This window comes from Trichechus manatus, unplaced genomic scaffold, assembly GCF_000243295.1.
Source record: "Trichechus manatus latirostris isolate Lorelei unplaced genomic scaffold, TriManLat1.0 scaffold00127, whole genome shotgun sequence".
Taxonomy (NCBI): Eukaryota; Metazoa; Chordata; class Mammalia; order Sirenia; family Trichechidae; genus Trichechus; species Trichechus manatus.
The window spans coordinates 5702170-5721326 of record NW_004444063.1 but is presented as its reverse complement, the minus strand read 5'-3'; positions in this window follow the sequence as shown (position 1 = coordinate 5721326).

The following is a 19157-nucleotide window of genomic DNA, read 5'->3' as shown; positions in this document are numbered from 1 at the left end:
CAGAGAGAAATGATGAATGAGGCATGATTGGAAGTTTGAGAAGTGAGAGGTGGCAGTGGCCAGCAGGGTTAGATTCTGGGGGGGCACTCTAAGGGTAGGAACTAGACTTAGACTTTAGAGGTTTCAGGTGAGGCCACAGTTGGAGCGCACTAGGTCAGGAAGCTTGATCTGATAGCAATGAGGAGTCAGCTCGGGAGGGAAGGGGTTGGCAGCGTCCTGGGCCCACAGGCCTGTGTGTAAATGGGGATGGTTTCCCCCCTGGCCCTCGGGAGTTGCCTGTGCATTTCCTGGATAGTTCGCCCTTGGCCCTGGCTGGGGCAACCCTGGGCCATGATCCTCAAAGCTGGAATGCTCTTGGCTGCGCTTGTGAACTGGATGCTATTTGGAGAAGATGCTGCACATAGAAATGAAGGAGGTGACCTTTTCCCTTAGGCACTAGTCTTGAGAGCAAAATGAAAAAGTGGCCTAATTGTAGGAGCAACGGTAAAGGAGGGAGTACCGTAAGTTTCTGAGGGGTCAGGGAAGGGAAGACCTCAGAGGACGTGAAAAAAAGTACAGAGTGCTTCCCAGATTTGCTTATATATCCATGGGCAAGTGCCAAGCTAATTCTGTCCTTGTCACTCCGGTTTGGCACATGCTCTCGGGGACCAGGGAAAGTTTATGCCTAATTCCTAAGGGGATTTGCCAGGTTCAAGCACAACAAAGAGAAGAAAAGACTATAGAACAAATCTGTCTTGGAAGAAGTACAGCCGGAATGCACCTTAGAAGCAAGGATGGCGAGACTGTCTCACGTGCTTTGGACATGTTATCAGGAGGGATCAGTTCCTGGAGAAGGACATCATGCTTGGTTGAGGGTCGGTGAAAAAGAGGAAGATCCTCAAAGAGATGGACGACGCGGCTGCAACAATGGGCTCAAGCATAACGATCGTAAGGATGGCGCAGGACTAGGCAATGTTTCGTTCTGTTGTACAGAGTCGGAACTGACTAGACATCTAACAACAACATAGAAAGCTGTTTGTGTTGGGCTTTTTTCATGTGTCTGGGTGTACATCCTTTGAGGACCAGGTAGACTGTTAGATTTGGAGGCCTGGATCGACGGTGGAGTGACAGAGTGTGCTGGAACCACTTCCCTTGTCACAGGTTAGCAGGCCCTACCCACCAGTACAGGTCACACGTTGTTTTTTCTACATGCACCTTAAAACTTACTCCAAAATATTCTGGCCTACAGTCTAGTTTAGACTTGGCTAATGCTTGGGGAGGAGAAAGCTGGAAACACTTGGAAAACCATCTCAATTGCTCAGCTTCCAGGATGTCAGTCTCAGCAGAGTATTTCTGAGGATGACCTGGATCAGGACATGTTCCAGAAATGGATGGACCCAGTGACAGGGTACTTTTTAACAAGGCCAGTGGGGAGGCTTCTAGGACCTATGTGAAGTTGCCACAAGGACCAGGTGAGCTGTGGTTGATAACGGCTTCAAAAATGGGCCATGCAGTTACAAGGGAAGTTCGGGTTGAGGGTGAAGGGGCCTTTCCTCTGTGACTGGTCTTGTCCCTGTGTACACTCCACAGGGTCTCTGCCTGGTTCACAGCTGCCTGAATGGAGTCTAGCATAAAGTATGAACCTAGAAGACTCTCAGTGAATACTTGAACATACATCAGTGCCTGATAGTTGTTGAAGGAAAAAAACCACCTTAAAACTATGTTTGAAATCATCTTATCCAACCTTCCACTTTTTCGATGAGTAAAGGGCCATAGCAGGGGAATCTTGTAGGTCTGATAGATGGCAGAGCCAGAAATCCCAACTCTAGCTGTCGTGTGACTAGAATACGAGGCTTTTTGCTCTCCAAAAAATTGCTGTGAATCTAGCATTATTTGGGGTAGCGCTTTCATCCTAAAACTGATGTCGCGTCTCCAGCCAGAGTTTTCCAGAGTATGGACTTCTGTGAGCTGCAGTGTTGAAGCTGCCTCTTGGGGGCGGCATCGTTCTTCCTTTGCCTTGCCTGGACTACAGTTCAGAATTGGCTTGTAGTTCAAAGACTTCAATTTGAGGAATTCCTGAAGTTTGTAGAATACAGACAGCCACCACCTCTCCTTCAGGGTAGCTAAAAGCAAAATAGATGTGGTTTGACAGAGGGCTCAAGCTAGGAAGCAGGGCTTGCTTTATGAGCTCTAACTACTAATCCCTTAGGTCCTTACCACCCAAAGTATGGCATTACTGATTATAAAAGAAAATCGTGGGCCTGACCCCAGACCTTGGGTAGATCACCCAGCCCAAACTTATAAAACTCAGCCGGGGATCTTGTTAAAATGCAGATTGTGATTCAGTAGGTGAGGGTGAGGTTTGAGAGCCTACAGTTCTAATAAGCTCCCAGGTGATGCTGATCATAGACTACATCTTGACTAGGAAAGACAACCTCTGGGAGCCTGTTTCTTCATCTGTAAAACTGGGATAACACCAGGCCTATCCATCACATGGGATAAATGACTTGGAGTGGATTCAAGACAAGAAGGGTAAAGGTATTGTTAACACCAGGCATGTAACTTGTGCTTTGAAGCCCCACTAGGAGTGCTAGGAGTGCAAGGAGTAACTGACCCAGGCATAAGGAGTCTGAGTTACCGTAGCTTTCAGGCTGTAGAGGGAACTTCTTTCTTGTCCTCACCTTGGCGGGAGTCCACTGAGGAACAGTGCTGAAGGACAACCTAAAGAGCAGAGATGCACTGACTTGTGTGGCATGGTCACTAGCCTTGGGTGGGGAGGGAGGGTTGCTTCCAGCCCCTGGATTCACACATGAATCCAGCCAACCTCGTGCCAGTTCTTTTGACTTGGGCTTGATCCTGTTAGTTCCAGGAAGGGACAAAAGACACCGACCTCTCTAGGAGTAGGGTCTCTAGCTGTGGAAAGAGACTCCAGGGAGTGGTTATTTAACTCTAAATCCTGGGGGTCTGCTGCAGAGACGTGAAGGAACAGCTTCAGAATGATTGTTAAATGTGAGCCATCTGACTCCCAGCTGTAGAGTCCAGTTCTGAGTTGCATGAAATAGACAAGGTTTATTGGTTGTACGAAGGTTCCCAGACCTTCTCCCTCCTCTCCCTTCCCCTTTAAAGAGGATAGTTTTCTGTCATTGCCCAAACTCTGCAAGCTCTGTCTTGGCCAACTTGTTTTCTAGATTTCTGTAATATCAAATTAGAATGAGTACAAGAGACTTCAGGGGCAAAGGCAGCGTGGTGTGGAAATCTCGCTCTGGATCAGCTCCTGGGCTCTCTGAGGTAAAGCAGTGGTGTGTGCATCTGAATCACCTGGAGGCCTTGTTAAAACATAGATTACTAGGTGGTGTCCCCAGAGTTTCTGATTCAGTAGGTCTTCTGTGGGGCCAGAGTTTGCATATCAAGTTTCCAGGTGCTGCTGATGCTTCTGATCTGGGGAGTACATCTGAGAACTGGGATAGAGAATCTGAACAGTTGAGGGTGATGGTGGCTGTGCACAGGAGTTGGGAAGGGAGAGACTCTGGTACCATCGTGGCGAGTAGGAAGGGGAAAGTGCAAAGTGCTCTTCAAGAAATGTCACATACAGTTTGGAATTTCTTTAACATTGTTTCCGACTGTGGGATTTATGTGACTTTGAATACTATATCCAGCTTACACTGCCTGAGGCCTCATTTGCCCTGGCTTGTGGTCACTAGTGTGTGGGGCTTTACTTCTCTGGGAGACTGGCCTTTTGCTTCTCCCCATGCTGCTTCCTGTTTCCCTGGCTAGCACTGGCTTGACTTCTCTCCCTGTGTGTGTCTTTCTTCTGGCCAGGCTGAGAACTTCTCAAGGGTGGAGAAGTATTTGTCCAGTTGAGTTCCCCTCTCATCCAGAGCCTAGCTTCAGATATGCACAGCTCTGCTCCCTCCACCTTCGAACTGGAGGAATAGTTGTGTGGCTCAGAGGGGTGCTGACAGTTCAAGGGAAAGGTGTTTCTGATGTTCCCAGGTGAGACATCCATGTCAAGCAATTCCTAGTAAATCAGATTCAGCTATTCAGCCTGCTCACACAGCTTTTAAGGACACTTTAAAAATAAGCCCTAAATTGGAACTAACTCACAAGCAGCACTATCTGTTAATGAAATTGCTTCCTGTTAATTTGAGTTTACAAAATAAACAGCTCCCTACAATCTGGCATCGGTGTGATGGCCCCCACCCCCAGGAGTGGGCTGCTGGTAGTGGCTGGACTTCATTAGGTGGCATGCTTGTCACATCACAAATACTTGAGCAGCTATCAGGGCCATGCCTTGATCTGGGGATACAGATATCAGCAGAGCTCACAGCTGGCCCCTGTCTTCCTGCAGCTCCTCTCTCGTGGAGGGTCACAAACAGCTAAAAATCAGCTCTCGGTGGTGATGGAGAGACGCACTAGGAGCAGCGGAGCAGCCTGAGGAGGTGACTTGAGGAAAGGAAGAGAGAGGGTTTGGTGAGGGAGTGCCAGGGAGAGGGAACGGCTTGACCAGAGGTGTGCTGGAATTTACGAACAGCTACCGGTGGTATGTGCAGGGCAGGGAGTGGCCAGACAGAAGGCTAACAGGATGCCTGCCAGGAGCCTACAGCTTAGATGCTAGTGGGTGACGTCAGAGAGTTAAGGTCTATCACTCCCCATTTTTGCAGCCATTTCTTTACACGGTTAGGGGGGATGTTGCTGTTGCACGAAGGGGGCCTTTTGAAATTCAAGGTAATAGAAACCATCTAGAGATGGGGGGGGGGTGGTCTGTAAGGTCAGGTTATAGGAAAGGCCACAGGGACCCCTTGAGAGGGTCTATAAAGCAGGAAGGAATCTGGCCTGGTGACACAGGAGGGAAAAGGAGCTCATTGTTTCCCCTTCCCCCCAAAAAGGACACCTGGGCATGTGGGTGGACAGAGCTGATCTGCAGTGTCTTGGCCCCAGGTGTGGCATGTTTGAACAGGCTGGATAAAGGGCCAGCTAGTAAGTAGGTGTAAGGTCCCTGGGTGGCACACAGTTGGCACCGGATTATTAACAGTAGGGTTGGCAGTTGGAATTCACCCAGCAGCACCGGGGGGTGGGGGGGTGGGGTTGGGGCGGGATTGTTGACAGTAAGAAGACGAATGGACAGTCTCCTTTCAGTCCAGTCATTTGTGTCTCTTCTGCTTAGCGCTCTCTCTCTCTCGTTCCTGGGGGACTTACATTTGCTATCAGTGATAATTTTTCTCCTCCCTTTCACGCAGGGCACTTTTTTATGGAGCTTTGGTGGAGGCTCTGGTGATGTTCTCTTCTTGCTGGTTTCTTGGGTCTTTTCTCATTTCATAGGCGGACTTGGTGGTGATTAATCATCCCTTTCTTTTCAGTCTTTTTGTGTTAAAATGGCTGTTTACTTTGTCAAATTTTAAGATAACTCAAGAGTTGGCTCTGGATTGGAACGCTTAAAGGTAGACTGTGGGAGCAGATGGGAGGTGGGGCTCAGAGAAAAAGCAGAGGGGACCAGGACCATGGGACACCCTGAGACTGGGTGGAACTTGGAGGAGGAATCACAGTGTTCAGGCTTTAGGGCACGTTCCTGACAGCCTGGCAGCTAGTCAGAACCAGGGCAGCAGGCCTTGTGTCACCTGGCAGGGAAGTGGTAACTGCAGGGAGACGCCGAGCTCTGATTCAGGAGCACACTCCTTGCCATGACTGCAGGGCCACCCATAGCAGCGTGGGGAGGGCTGGCTTAGGGTAGGAGCCTTTTGTTTGTAGACAAGCCCCTGGCAAGACCAGAAAGACAAATGTGAAAACATAATAGCTGGTGAGTGGAAGCAGGGCAACGAGCGTGCTGCTAGATAGGCTTGCTCTGGCAGGAGGAAATGTCCAGATCACCTCCCTGAACACAGGAAAAGAGCTGCTTGTTCTGAGACACCTTCAGGCCTTGGGTTTGAAGGGACTTTTTGTGTGTGGACTTCTCAGGGACTTCCAGGGCACACATGCTCATGGATGTGTTGGGTTGGCTGAGGTGTTTCCACGACTGCCTGGTGAGCAGGCCCAGCAGCTGGCCTGTAGGGAAGGGCTGCTGGCCTTGAAGAAAAGATGCCAGGAAACATTGGTTACTCCCTTATCTGTGCCACACCCACCTCTACACCTCCCACTTCCTCGATGGGCAATTGTGTGAGCAGAGTTGGTTACATAGCTGGCTTCTGGGAGGCTTTGCTGTGGGTGTCCCAGGGAAATCCCAGGGAGCCAGGTATACCCCTGTATGCAAATCACATCCAAGTGTGCAAGAACCCAGCTTACTACTTGGCCTGAAAAAATGTGACTAGAGTCAGGCTTGTTGGGGTTCTGGAAGGGTGCGAGGGGCCCAGCCTGTTGGTCCAAGTTTGGAGCACCTAAACTCCAGAGGCAGGGGCTGGTGACCTCTTTTACCTTTACATCCAGGACTGGGGTCATCAGGATGAGCCCTGGGGGGCCCTATCCTTTCCTGTTATGCCAGGGACTATGAATTTAGTTAGTTTCCACATTGTTAACTGGAGTTGCAGAGTAATTACCAGGACAACAACTTCCAAAATGTAGCCTTGGCTTCAGAAATGTGGGAAAAAATGGCAATTGCTGAATTTCAGATGTAGATCCTGCTGCATTTAATGTTTATGAGTGGCAATAAAAGGGGAAGGTTGGAATTGTATCAGCAGTTCCCAACCACAAGCCATAATTTTATACACTCAAACATCTGTTTTAAGATCATAGCAGAGAGGGTTGGATAATTGGCTCCCTTTTGTCCTGGACCCATCAGTTAGGCCCCATCAACTTTATTATAAATCCTCAGGGATTTATTAGTCAACAACATTTGGGGAGCCTGACACTGCCACACTGTGGCTAGGGAACTTGAGGTTTCTGAGCTTGGGCCTATCAGTGCATTCCTGGGCAGCCAGAGAGCTTACAGCCTGGGGAGCTGCTACTTTGTAAGGAGCCTCTGGGCCAGGAGGTTGGGGGGGGGGGAGAGAAACCAGAAGGCACAGCTCTCAGGGAAGGAGGCAGTGAGGGATGGTTCCTAGTCTGATCCACCTGGAGGTCTGGTCCTTGGAAGATACGGGTGCAGAGATGTCCAGTGTGGCAAAAGGTAGAAGGCTTTGAGATCGAACAGGCCTGGCTTCAGTCCCAGCTCTACCACAAGTGAGCTGGGTGACTATGGGCAAGGCATTTAGGTTTTCTGTGTCTTAGTTTCCTCATCTGTAAAATGGAGATGGTAATAATAATCCTATCTCCTGGGGTGATTGTGAGGATTAATGAGAACGTGTGTGAGGGCTCAGCACTGTTCTGGGCACACAGAGCCACCCCATAAGTGGAATATTAGCACCAGGGAAGTGAAGGGAGAGGCTGAGACAAACAGCTAGGGGAGCAGACGGCTGTGCATAGGAGCAGGTCACCCAGGGCACTGGGGGCTGGTGGGTAGAAGGAGCTGCTTCACCCATGGTTCCATGTGGCTTCCTTCCCTATGGCAGGTGTGGATCTTCACAGGAGAGGAGAAGTTGCTGACTGCACACTGTTGTCTGGGCTGGGAGGCTGGGCTGTGTCCCTTTTTCTGCACGGCCCCTCCCAGCTCGTCTGGGCCTCCATTCTAGCCCTCAGGCAGTCCCGTTGCACCTCTAGTCCTTTGCCCAGACCCCTGTCCACTCACTGGTCCACCCACCCTGCCTCCACTCCTGTGAGAGCAGAGGTGCTGAGCAGGCCCACTGTGGGCTGTGGTGTGAATAGGAGACTCACAATAGTGGGTGGGCCTCAACGTCCTTGGGCTGGGCTGGGGTTCTGATAGTATTCCCTCTCTGTGTTCATATGGTGGGGCATTCCCAGGGCATGGGCTGACTGGGAACCCAAAGGGTCTGCAGGCCTGACCTCCAGGGTTTGAGGTGCTTTTCAGAGTTGTCTGGCTTGGAGCCGCTCTGTTGGGTCCCTTGGCCTGGCCTAGCCCATCTGGCTGACCTGCCTGGAAGAACTGAAGCTGGAGCAATTCTTCTGTGTGGGGCACATCCCAGATGGCTTCTCTTGGCTCAGCTTTCCCCACTGAGACGGGAAAAGCTCCAGTCTGGTCTCTCTAGTAGGGTAATGAGGAATCCCTGACCCCAGTCTTCCCCAGAGCACCCTAGTGTAATGGGCTCCCCGGTAACAAATACATAGACTGATGTAGCTCAAACAGCCCTGAGCCCAAATCCCAGCTCCACTGTTACCCAGTCCTGGAGCCTGTAATTAACCTCAGCTTCCTGATTTGTGAAATGGGGATAATAATAGAACATACCTGTGAGAATTAAACAAGATAATGTATGTCAAGTGCTCAGCACTGCACCTGATACATTAAAAACAAAACAAAACAAAAAAACCTACTGTCGTCGAGTCTGTTCTGACTTATTGCAACCCCTTACGGTTTCTAAGGCTGTAAATCTCTGTGGAAACAGACTGCCACATCCTTCTCCCGCAGAGCCACTTGTGGGTTTGAACCACCGACCTTTCAGTTAGTAGTTGATAGCCGCACTTAGTAAGTACTAAATAAGTGTTAGCTATTCTTCTTTGTCAGGTTAAATCAGGCATTGACATTCAGTGTGAGATTAAACCAGGGCTTTGAACTGGTTCATTCTGGTTTGACCCCCTGCTGAGAATTTGCTTCTTCACCCCACATATACTGAATCAGAATCTGCGTTTTATATACTTTGTACATTGTATACATAAGCATCACTTGAAGGATCTTGTTAAAAATTCTTATGTATACATAAGAATCATCTGGAGATCTTGTTAAAATGTAGATTCTGATTCAGTATATCTGGGGATGAAATGCAAATTCTCAGCAGGGGGTCGAACTGGAACAAACCAGTTTGAAGCCCTGGATTAAACCCCCCTGGGTATCTATTGTAAAAAGTTACTCTGGTCAGGCATAAAAAATACTGACTCTGGAGTCAGACAGGGCCCAGTTCAAATTCTGCCTCTACTACTTCTGTGACCATGGGTAAGTTGCTGTTTCTCTCTGAGGTTCCATTTCCTCTTTTATAAAATGGGCATAAAAACAGTACCTATCACACTGGGTGATTCTGAAGATTAAATTAAAAAACACTCTGAAGGTGTCTGGCTCAATAAATGTAAATTTTATTGCTACTGCTATTATTATTCACATTCAAGGTAGCAAGTCTTTTCTGAGCCCCACTCCTCTGCCCAATATCTCCCCAGCCCAGTGCTCAGCTGTGTGTGGATGGCGTGATAGGAGACAAAGCCTGTCAGTGTTTCACACAGTCTGTGATGATAAGCTGAAGCCAAAAACGTCACCCCAAGTTTCCCTGTGTCCAGCATGAATCCATGCCATTTTCTAACCCCCAATCCAGACTGCCAAAAAAAGGCTGTGGGTTTCATGGCATAGCCAAAAATTGTGGTATAATTAGCTTTCAGGTCCTTGCAGATCTGGGTAGAAAATGAAATTTTCTTTTTCAGAATGAAAAATTAGAGGCAGGAGAGGCTAGCTTGGCAGGAAACTCCTGCCAAATTGTCTGCCAACTGGATTCAGAGGCACCCTCACTGGTAGCTCGGCTCTGGCCTCACTCAAGAAATCAGCCTGCATATCTTACCTCACTCGGGGGTGCTGACCTCCTGTCGCTTGGCACTCAGGGAGTGGCTGCCCTGGGAGGCTCCCAGCATGGTCCAGCTGGACCCAGGGGATGCATGAGACTCCTGTTTTCCATCAATAATGCCTTATCTTATGTGGTCTCCTCAAAGGCCCTGGGAGGTACCGGCGCCCCGCTGGCAGATGAAGAAATGGAGACTTGGTGTCCAAGGTCCTGACCTGAACCAGTGGTGTCACTAGGGATGGTGTCACCCAGTGCAGCAACTCGTGATGTCAACCCCTGCCCCTACATGGACCTCCTTCTGTACCAGACCATACAGAATCCTTAGTAATGTTTTTCGTACTGTTACTTGTAAATTGTAATTCCCGTATATCACTCCTTTTCCTTTAATTACTACTTCATTCTTAAAAAAGTTATTGATATAGGTTCACAAATACTAATTACCACAATATTGTAGCTAAAACATCAGAAAATTGGACAAAATCAGCAACTATAAAAACACTAGCAGCAATAAAAACAACAGCTGCTTGTAGCCACGTGCAGACAAAACCATGTGATTTCAAAGCTTCACTGTAATTAGGTAATGATGACAGCTCTGACCAGAAGGCATTAGAAGGTTCAAAAAGTAAGCTAGCATAGAATTTGAGCCTTGTAGGTATGTTGACACATGTAAGCTGGGCTTACAAAAAATGTTTTTGTTGTTACAACTAACTACAGACATATTTTTATAGACAGTCATTTTGGTGTCACCCCCTCTGACAGTGTCATCTGGTGCAGTCCGTACTCCCCGCACCCTGCGCTTTCCTAAACCACTTTCCATGGGCACCCAGGGTGAATCAGAGCATGTCAGTCCCCTCTAAAATCTCTCCCTCGGCTTCCCTGCACTTTGAATAAAATGGTTCCTCCTCACCAAGGAGACCTGGCTGGCCTCTCCAGCCTCATCCTCTCCCGCTGCTCTCCTCACCAGCCTTCCTTTCATTCCTTGGAATGATGCAAAAACAAGCTTGTTTTTGCATCAGGGGCCTTGTATTGCAGTTTCTGCTGCCTGGAATGTACCTCCCCCAGGTACTTCCCCTGGCTCACTTCCTCACTTCTGGAAGATCTCAGTCCCTCCTTAGAGAGGCCTGCCTTGACTGCCTTCTGTAAAGACTGGCCTCCACCAATTGCTCTTCCCCATCACCCTGTTTATTTCCTTCATAGGTCTTATCACAAGAGGTGCAGAGTGAAGGGGTTGAGAGGGGGCTTAGAACCAGACATGCCTGGGTGTGTAGTCCTTGATCCCCCCACTTACGGGCTGTGTGACCTTGGACAAGTTACTTAAATTGTCTGTCTCTCATGTGTAAAACAGAGATAATACTAGAACTTTCTGCGTAAGATTGGATGAGTTAACACATGTAAAATGCTCAGACTAGTGCCTTGCATAGAGTCAGCACTCAGGAAATCTGAGCTATTGTTATTATCGTAGCCTGTACTTATCTTGTTTAGTAGTATCTTTGCCACTAGAATGGAAGCTCCAGGGGGACAGGAACCACTTCTAACATCTTCATTGCTATACCCCAGAGCCTATGACAGGCCTGGGGCGTCATCAGTGCTGAATAAATGCCTGTTGACTGAGGTACAAAGACCGTAGAGGACAGCAGAGCAGGCCTCGGAGACAGAGAAGCTTGCTCCGGAGCCTGACCTTTGTTCACTCCACACTGACATTCCTAGGTAAAAACATTCCAAATTATTTTAACTGAACTACTCCAGTTCAATGCCACATTTTCCCTCAGGAAAATAATTTATAAAATAACACATAAAAGCGTGTCCTTCTTTGCCAACGCGAGCTTGGTACTCAGTTATGCCATACCAGTGGTGGAGGTGAAATGGAGCAGGGGCGGAAGTCAGGCTTGTCCTTCCCTTACCCTTCACAAAGATGATGTGTTATAACCAAGAGACCCGCAGCGATGTTTGAGGTGGCGAGGTTTGGGATTGTTGAGCCACCCTGCCTTGCCCCTGACCCTCTGGGACTAGGATTCCCGTGGGGGTCTGGAAAAGGCCTGGCCTTCCCCCTGGTGCCCACTCCAGCCCACCCTGGTGCTCTGGCCTTGAGAAAGAAAGGAGGCACCTGGGCAAGGATGGAGGGGACTTTGGGGAGTGGTCCCATGTTGTTTCCCTGGGGTGGGGGTGGGGGGCATTGGCCAGGAGGTGCCCTGAGAGCATGCCTGGCCCATGTGGGGAGAACACTAGGAGGTGTTGGCCTCTATCCCCTGGGCAGGAGGTGAGACAGGTGGCTGACCCCACCCTGGCTGCCTCATCTTGGATAGTTCACAGAACCTCTGGCAGTCTCAGCCTTGTGTGTATAAACCGGATATAGGAGTTCTGTCTTGGAACTCTCCCCTCCCCCCTTTCTATCCACCACACTCGCAGGCCTGTAGCTTCACCAGGACCTGTGATTCCACAGTTCAGGAAACATGGGAGGTGGGTGAGTTGTAACATCCCCTCTCACCTTCATGCCCACCCTTCACAAGTATGTTCCTGAAGCCCTACCTCTCATCCTCTGGGGTGCTTCAGAGTAAAGTAGTCTCCTCCTTCTAAGAATTCTCTCTTCATAAGATCACTGGCCTCCCTTCTCCGGGCAGGAAAGGTGCAGGGTGGAGAGTTGGAGCGGCTGCTTGGCCACCTCTTGGGTCAGGCTCATCATGCCTGGCCCTTTTTCTCTCTGGACAGGCCCTCTTCTGCTCAGGTAGGCCTAGCTGCTCTCTTTGGAGTGTGTGGCCTTTCCCTCTGGTGTCCTGAGCTTTAGGGCTCAGCCCAAACTTCAAAACAGGGAAATCTCATCTATCATCTTTTTGCTTCACTTCCTGAGGAGAGGAGCCTGGCACAAAGAACCACTCTTTTGGGGCCGTGGCCTTCTCTTTCCCCTGGCCGGGGCCTTTGTTGGAACATTCAGGCTGCGCACTTAAACTATGAAAACTACCAATAGCTCAGCTCTGTTTCTGCCTTCTTGAGTGTCAAGTCTAGTGACAGACGGTTCAAGGTGGGCCTGGTTGAGGGGAGGTTGTTTGAAGCTCAGGCCTTCACCTTCCCCTGTCCCCTGCTCACTCTGAACTGAGTATCTGTGAAGACTTAGGTATTGCTGGCCCATGTCCAAGTCTCCTTGTTATTAATGGGACTGCAGCCTCATTTTTCTGATTTATGTCTAATATTCTCCTAGCTTATACCCTTTCTCAGCAGTTTAATAATGATCCATAAACCTGTCTCCCTGGACTTAGATTTGAAAGGTCTGAGTCTCTGAGGACCATTTTGATTTACAAATTTTGCAAAGTAACTGGGGGATCTAAACTCTATCCTGGCTGGCACATATTCACGTGTATTTCCGCGACTCTTGACCCCATCAGGAGGCAGTTGCCAGCATGATCTCTCCAAATATTTTGTGTATCTCCTTGTATGTTCATGAACAGGTTGAGCAGGGGCCATGGTGATGTTTGCAGTTGTGTTCTCTTCTCTTGCTCTAGCTCCCATCTGCTGACCCTGGCAGGTCCCTTAGGCCCTGTTGACTCAGGCTGGGCCCTGCTTCCAGTTCCGTTTCTTCCTGGGCCCCATGGCAACTCTTTTGAGTGCCACAGCTCTTCCTGAAAATGCTCTGGGAGCCATCTTCGTGGGCATTCGGGTTCACCCATGTGTTCCTAAGCAGAAGTGGATGTTGGATCCAGATTTGGGTGGGTGGGTGGCTGGGTACTACAGCCATGCTGCTTGGGTCCTGTAACACTGCAGTATTTGTAGCAGAGTGGCTCTTTGGTTTTTATTTAAAGCCCTCTCTTCCCTTGCACCAGGTTGAATCATCAAGGACAGAGCTGGTCGCACCTTCTCTCTCATCACCAGGCAGGGTCTCTGGGATACGTTCATCATGCCTGGCCCTTTTTCTCTCTGGACAGGCCCTTTTCTGGGAAATGCAATGCCTTGACAGATGGACACCTAGGGGGCCTGTCCTACCAGGTTTTCAAGCCTACCAGTAGTGAGCCAAGCCAGGCCCAACCTGGAACACCTCTCCATCCACATGGTTTTTCTTTGGGGTTATTTAGGGGTGATGATGTTCTTATCTGAAGGGTATGGAGGGGCCTGCAAGAGGAGGGTTGCTTGTAGGGGTGGGGACAAGGGAGGACGGAGCTGTCCATAGGTGGGTAGCTGGTTCTTGTTTACTGGGCTCAGAATTCCTGAGAGAGAAGCCTATTGCAAACTGTCCTGTGGCCTCACCAGTGTTCCCCAGAGTGGTCTCAAGGTCATGCCTGGGTAAGCCCTGGGGTGGGTGCATGTCCCCAAGAGCCATCCACATTCTGTCACTTGGAGAAATAAATGTGGAGTTGTTGGGGTCAAGAGTCAGTCTAGGACCATTGGGGGCTGACATCTGGGCTGAGTCATATGAAGAGTATGTGTGTACTTTGAGAACAGATCCTTGTTTAATGGCGTCCCAATCTTGTCCTTATTCATTATTCATTTATGCAACAATTATTCACTGGAAGCCTGTTCAATAAATAGGCATAGAGGTGTGGTGATGAGCAAAACTGATGCTATGCTATGGTTCTGCCCTTATGGAGCTTAGATTCTAATGGGAATAGATATTTAATAACCACACACATGAAAGCATTATTATAAACTGTGTTGAGTGCTCTGCCGAGAATGTACATGTTGTGGAAGACTTCCTTGGGGAAGGTATGTTTCAGCTGAGACCTGAATGATAAGCTTAAGTTAATTAAGCAAGGGGGCTGGGTGGTGGAGGAGGGTGGGAGGAGGGTAAGCCAGAGAAAGAGCATGTGCAAAGGCCATGTTGTAGGAGGGAACAAGGTGAGTTCAAGGGACAAATGAAGGCTGGTGGCTGGAGTGTAGGGTTAGAGATGGGACAGGAGAAGTAGGCTGGAGCCAGAGCACACAGAGCCATGAAGGCCAGGGGAGGAAATTCGGTCTTTATTATAAGATCATAGGATAGTATTGAAGGGTTTTAAGCAGACAGTGATTTACCTTGGATTGCCCAGGAGCAATAGTGGAAGTAAGGAGACTAGTTAGGAGACTACTGCAAGTGTCCAGATGCTATAACGGTAGCTTGGCCCAGGGTGGTGGAGGTGGAGAGAAGTACACTTATTTGAGAGGTATTTAAGAAGTAGATTATCAGGAGCTGGTGAGAGATTGGGTATGAGGTATGAAGAAGGGGAAGGAGTCAAGCGTGTCTCCCAGGTATCAGGGTTGCCCAACGGGATGGGTGGATGGATGGAGGTGCCACTCTTTTAAGTAGGGAACATCAGGTTCGGTGGAGAAAATAACTAGTCCAGGTTTGGATGGTGTCTTAGTTATCTAGTGCTGCCATTACAGAAATATCACAAGTGGATGGCTTTAACAAATGGAAATTTTGAAGTTTAGAAGGCTAGAAGTCCGAATTCAGGGTGCCAACTCTAGGAGAAGGCTTTCTGTCTCTGTCTGCTCTGGGGGAAGGTCCTTCTCTCTTTTCAGCTTCTATTCCTTGGTGATCATGGGGCATGGCATCTATCTTCCCCCATCTCTCCTTGCTTGCTTGGTTGCTTGCTCAATCTGCTCTTTTATATCTCAAAGAGATTGATATAAGACACATCCTACACTAATACTGCCACATTAACATACCAAAGAAAACCCATTCCCAAATGGGATTAATAACCACAAGTATAGGGGCTAAGATTTACAACACATATTTTGGGTGGACACAATTTAATCCATAACAGATAGTTTGAATTTTAAATGCCTACCTGTGTTTTATTGACTACACAAAGCCATTTGACTGTGTGGATCATAACAAATTATGGATAACAATGGGAACAATGGGAATCCCAGAACACTTACTTAATTGTGCTCATGAAGAACCTGTACATAGATCAAGAGGCAGTTGTTCAAACAGAACAAGCGGACACTGCATGGTTTAAAGTCAGGAAAGGTGTGCGTCAGGATTGTATCCTTTCATTATACCTATTCAATCTGTATGCTGAGCAAATAATCCGAGAAGCTGGACTCTGTGAAGAAGAATGGGGTATCAGGATTGGAGGAAGAGTCGTTAACAACCTGCATTATGCAGATGACACAAGCTTGCTTGCTGAAAGTGAAGAGGACTTGAAGCACTTACTGAGGATGATCAAAGACCACAGCCTTCACTATGGATTATACCTCAACATAAAGAAAACAAAACTCCTTACAACCAGACCAATAAGCAACATCATGATAAATGGAGAAAATATTGAAGTTGTAAAGGATTTCATTTTACTTGGGTCTGCAATCAATGTCCATGGAAGCAACAGTCAAGAAATCAAACGGCACATTGGATTGGGCAAATCTGCTGCAAAAGACCTCTCTAAAGCCTTGAAAAGCAAAGATGTCACCTTGAAGACTAAGGTGCACCTGACCCAAGCCATGGTATTTTCAATCGCATCATATGCATGGGAAAGCTGGACAATGAATAAGGAAGACTGAAGAAGAATTGACACATTTGGATTATGGTGTTGGTGAAGAATATTGAATATACCATGGACTGCCAAAAGAATGAATAAATCTGTCTTGGAAGAAGTACAGCCAGAATGCTCCTTAGAAGCAAGAATGGCAAGACTACGTCTCACATACTTCGGACATGTTATCAGGAGGGATCAGTCCCTGGAGAAGAACATCATGCTTGGTAAAGTAGAAGGTCAGTGAAAAAGGGGAAGACCTTCAATGAGATGGATTGACTCAGTGGCTGCAACAATGAGCTCAAGCCTAACAATGATTGTGAGGATGGTGCAGGATGGGGCAGTGTTTCACTCTGTTGTACATGGGGTCACTATGAATCGGAACTGACTCAACGATACCTAACGATAACAACATTTGTTTGAAATGAGTTTAAAATGTCTAAGAGGAAATGTTAAGCTGGAAGTTGGATATTTGAGTTTGGTGCTCAGAGTAGACAGTTGGCTAGCGTAGACATTTGAGGGTCATGACAATAATGGAATTCATAGGGGTGAGATACATGGCCTGAGGAGAGGTCAAGCCACTGAGCAAGGTACCTGGTGCCCAGCTTCCTTCCTGCTTGTTCACCCCAGGCAGTGTAGGGCTGCTTACCTTAAGGATCCAGAACCTGGGCAGGCAGGATTCTGGCCTCAGGAGTTTTCTGGACACCAGGAAGTAGGTTCCTTCAATATGGGGGCTGTGGCTGGAGAAGGCCAGGGGTCCTACCTACCTCCCTTAGTGACCATGGCCATCTTCTGTGTGGCCTGGTATCTAGACTCCACCAGAGAGCTGCCCCCACCCCAGCCAAGAGCCCTTAGGGACAAAAACCCCTGAATCTGGAGCCAAAGATGTTGACTCCCAGAGACCCAGGCTGTCTGACAGTCTTCAGTGTAGGCACACTGCTGGGCTGACTTTTCTGAGGCTGTTCCAGCGGGGCCAGCCAGGCCTTGGCTCCAGCCAAGAGGACTTGTTGGCTTCCTCCGGGGAGGAGGGAGGATGAAGCTGTTTGCTCACGCAGTGTGACCCTGGTCACTCCCACTCAGCATTTTGGGTGGGCTGTGGCTACTCTGGAAATGATGCCCAGTGTTTTCGCTTATGGGAAAAATCATTAGTGTTCAGAAGAATAAATTTCTCAGTAGGGCTGAAGATATCCTTCTTCCTTTTTGTTATTCATTGTTATTAATTGCAATCAAAGACAGTTTAATGGTGAAATTGCTATAAAACAGCGAAGAAAACATTTCTTTGGGTATTAGATTTGTTTTAGTAAATTACAAAGTAGTGATTTAACTTGCTATCTTCAGGATTATTTCTGCCTCTCAGTAGGGTAATATAATCAGCAAGATCTACTATGGCCCTCATTTTCTAGAGAACACAGATAAATAATCCCCCGATATGTCCTTGAACAAAATAAATTACCTGTGACTTTTGATATTGCCATCCAGAACCAAGGGGATGCCACTTCAGAGGTGTGGGGGGATGCTACAGATTCATGAGATGCCTGCAGCAAGAGGGGCAGAGTCAAAGATGGAAGTTGGGTCCTGATGGAGAGTCACTCCAGGAGGGGACCCAGATTGCAAATGTGTGCAGGGGTTTCCCAATGGCCTCACTGCACCAAAGCTGGGAGTCAAGGCTGACTGGGATCCACAGGCATGTGGGTCTCAGAGAAATGGATGAGGGCTGAGTCTAAGAGGTGGGACCCAGTCAGCCCCCTGGTGATGTCAGCTATTAATGTGCCATATGCTTTCTATCTGGTTATTTAATAAACATTTCCTGAGTCCCTGCTTTGTGCCCGTCCCTGAATATTGGGTACTGTGAAGTAACAGGTCCCATGTCTACCCTTCAGGGAGCTCAGAGTGTGGAGGGGCAATTGAAACATGAGCACCAACAAGTGGATTTATAGGAAAAATGCAGGAGAGCAATCATTCTACTTGGGGCTTCCAGGGGAAGCTTCATTGAGCTAAGATCTGGCTGAGCCGTGAAGGCTGTAAGGACTTTTCCAAGCAGAGAAAGAAAGGGAATGGAAGGAAGAACACTCCAGGTAGAAGGGACAGCATGAGCAAAGGCACAGAGGTGTGAAGTTCTGGAGTTTATTAAAGCCATCCTGCAGGGGTATTGAGAATGGTGGGAGAAAGGATGGGAGGAAAGTGGAACCAGATGGTGAGGGTCTTGAATAATAACTCAGAGTATAGGATGATCCTCATGAGCCTGGCTTGGGGGTTGAATGGCTCTGGGGCCTTGGAGGAGGCCATCTGAGGTCCCTCTCTTCAGTCTAGCCTCTCCATTAGAGGGGCTACTTGTGGGAAAAGGGTGAGAGAGAAGAAGGCCGCAGAGTGGGCAGTCAGCAATCTGGGATCTCGTCTGCTGCATTGCTTTTATTGATATCCTATATGACTTTGGAGAAATCACTCAGCCCTTTTGAGCCTATTTCCTCACCTCTAGAATGAGACAGGAATCCATGTCTTCCTACCCCATAGGCTGCTGGGAGGGCCCAATGAAGTCATGAGAGTTCCAAGAACAGAAGAATTTGGTATTTCTGGCCCTGTGGATCAGCATCTCTATATTTCCCCAGACTTATCTACTGTCCCTGGTGAAGAGAGGATTCACCTGAAGAGAAAAGATTACCTCTGAGCAGGGATAAAGCTGGATTAAGAGGTAGGTTGGCTGGACAGCTCCCTGAGCTGACTTCTGAGGGGAGCTAACATAGCCCTGGACCTGCACGAAGATGGAGGAAGCTGCAATGACAAAGCATCTCTCCAGAGACCATGGCGGATGGTTGGGAGGAATTATCTTGAGGAGCTTCTAGGAGTGGGGACAGTCTTCTAAGAGAGCACAGTTCAGTAACCGCCAAGGGTGGCTAGACTGTGTTTGAAGGAGCCCAGTGTGGCGACTACAGAGCCTGGATTTTACTGACAGGGGTATGCAAGTGTGGGGGTAGAACTTAATTGTTCAGGACAATGGAGGAGGGGCTGTGAGTATCATCTTCAGTGCCCCTCTTTTCTGTCTTTCCTGCACACAATGCTCAGCTATTCCTCTGATTAGCTGCTAAGTACATATTTAGCAACTGTCAATTTGTAAAGGCCTCAATTCTTAGGGTGGTCCCATGTCTTGGTCTGGCCTTAAAAT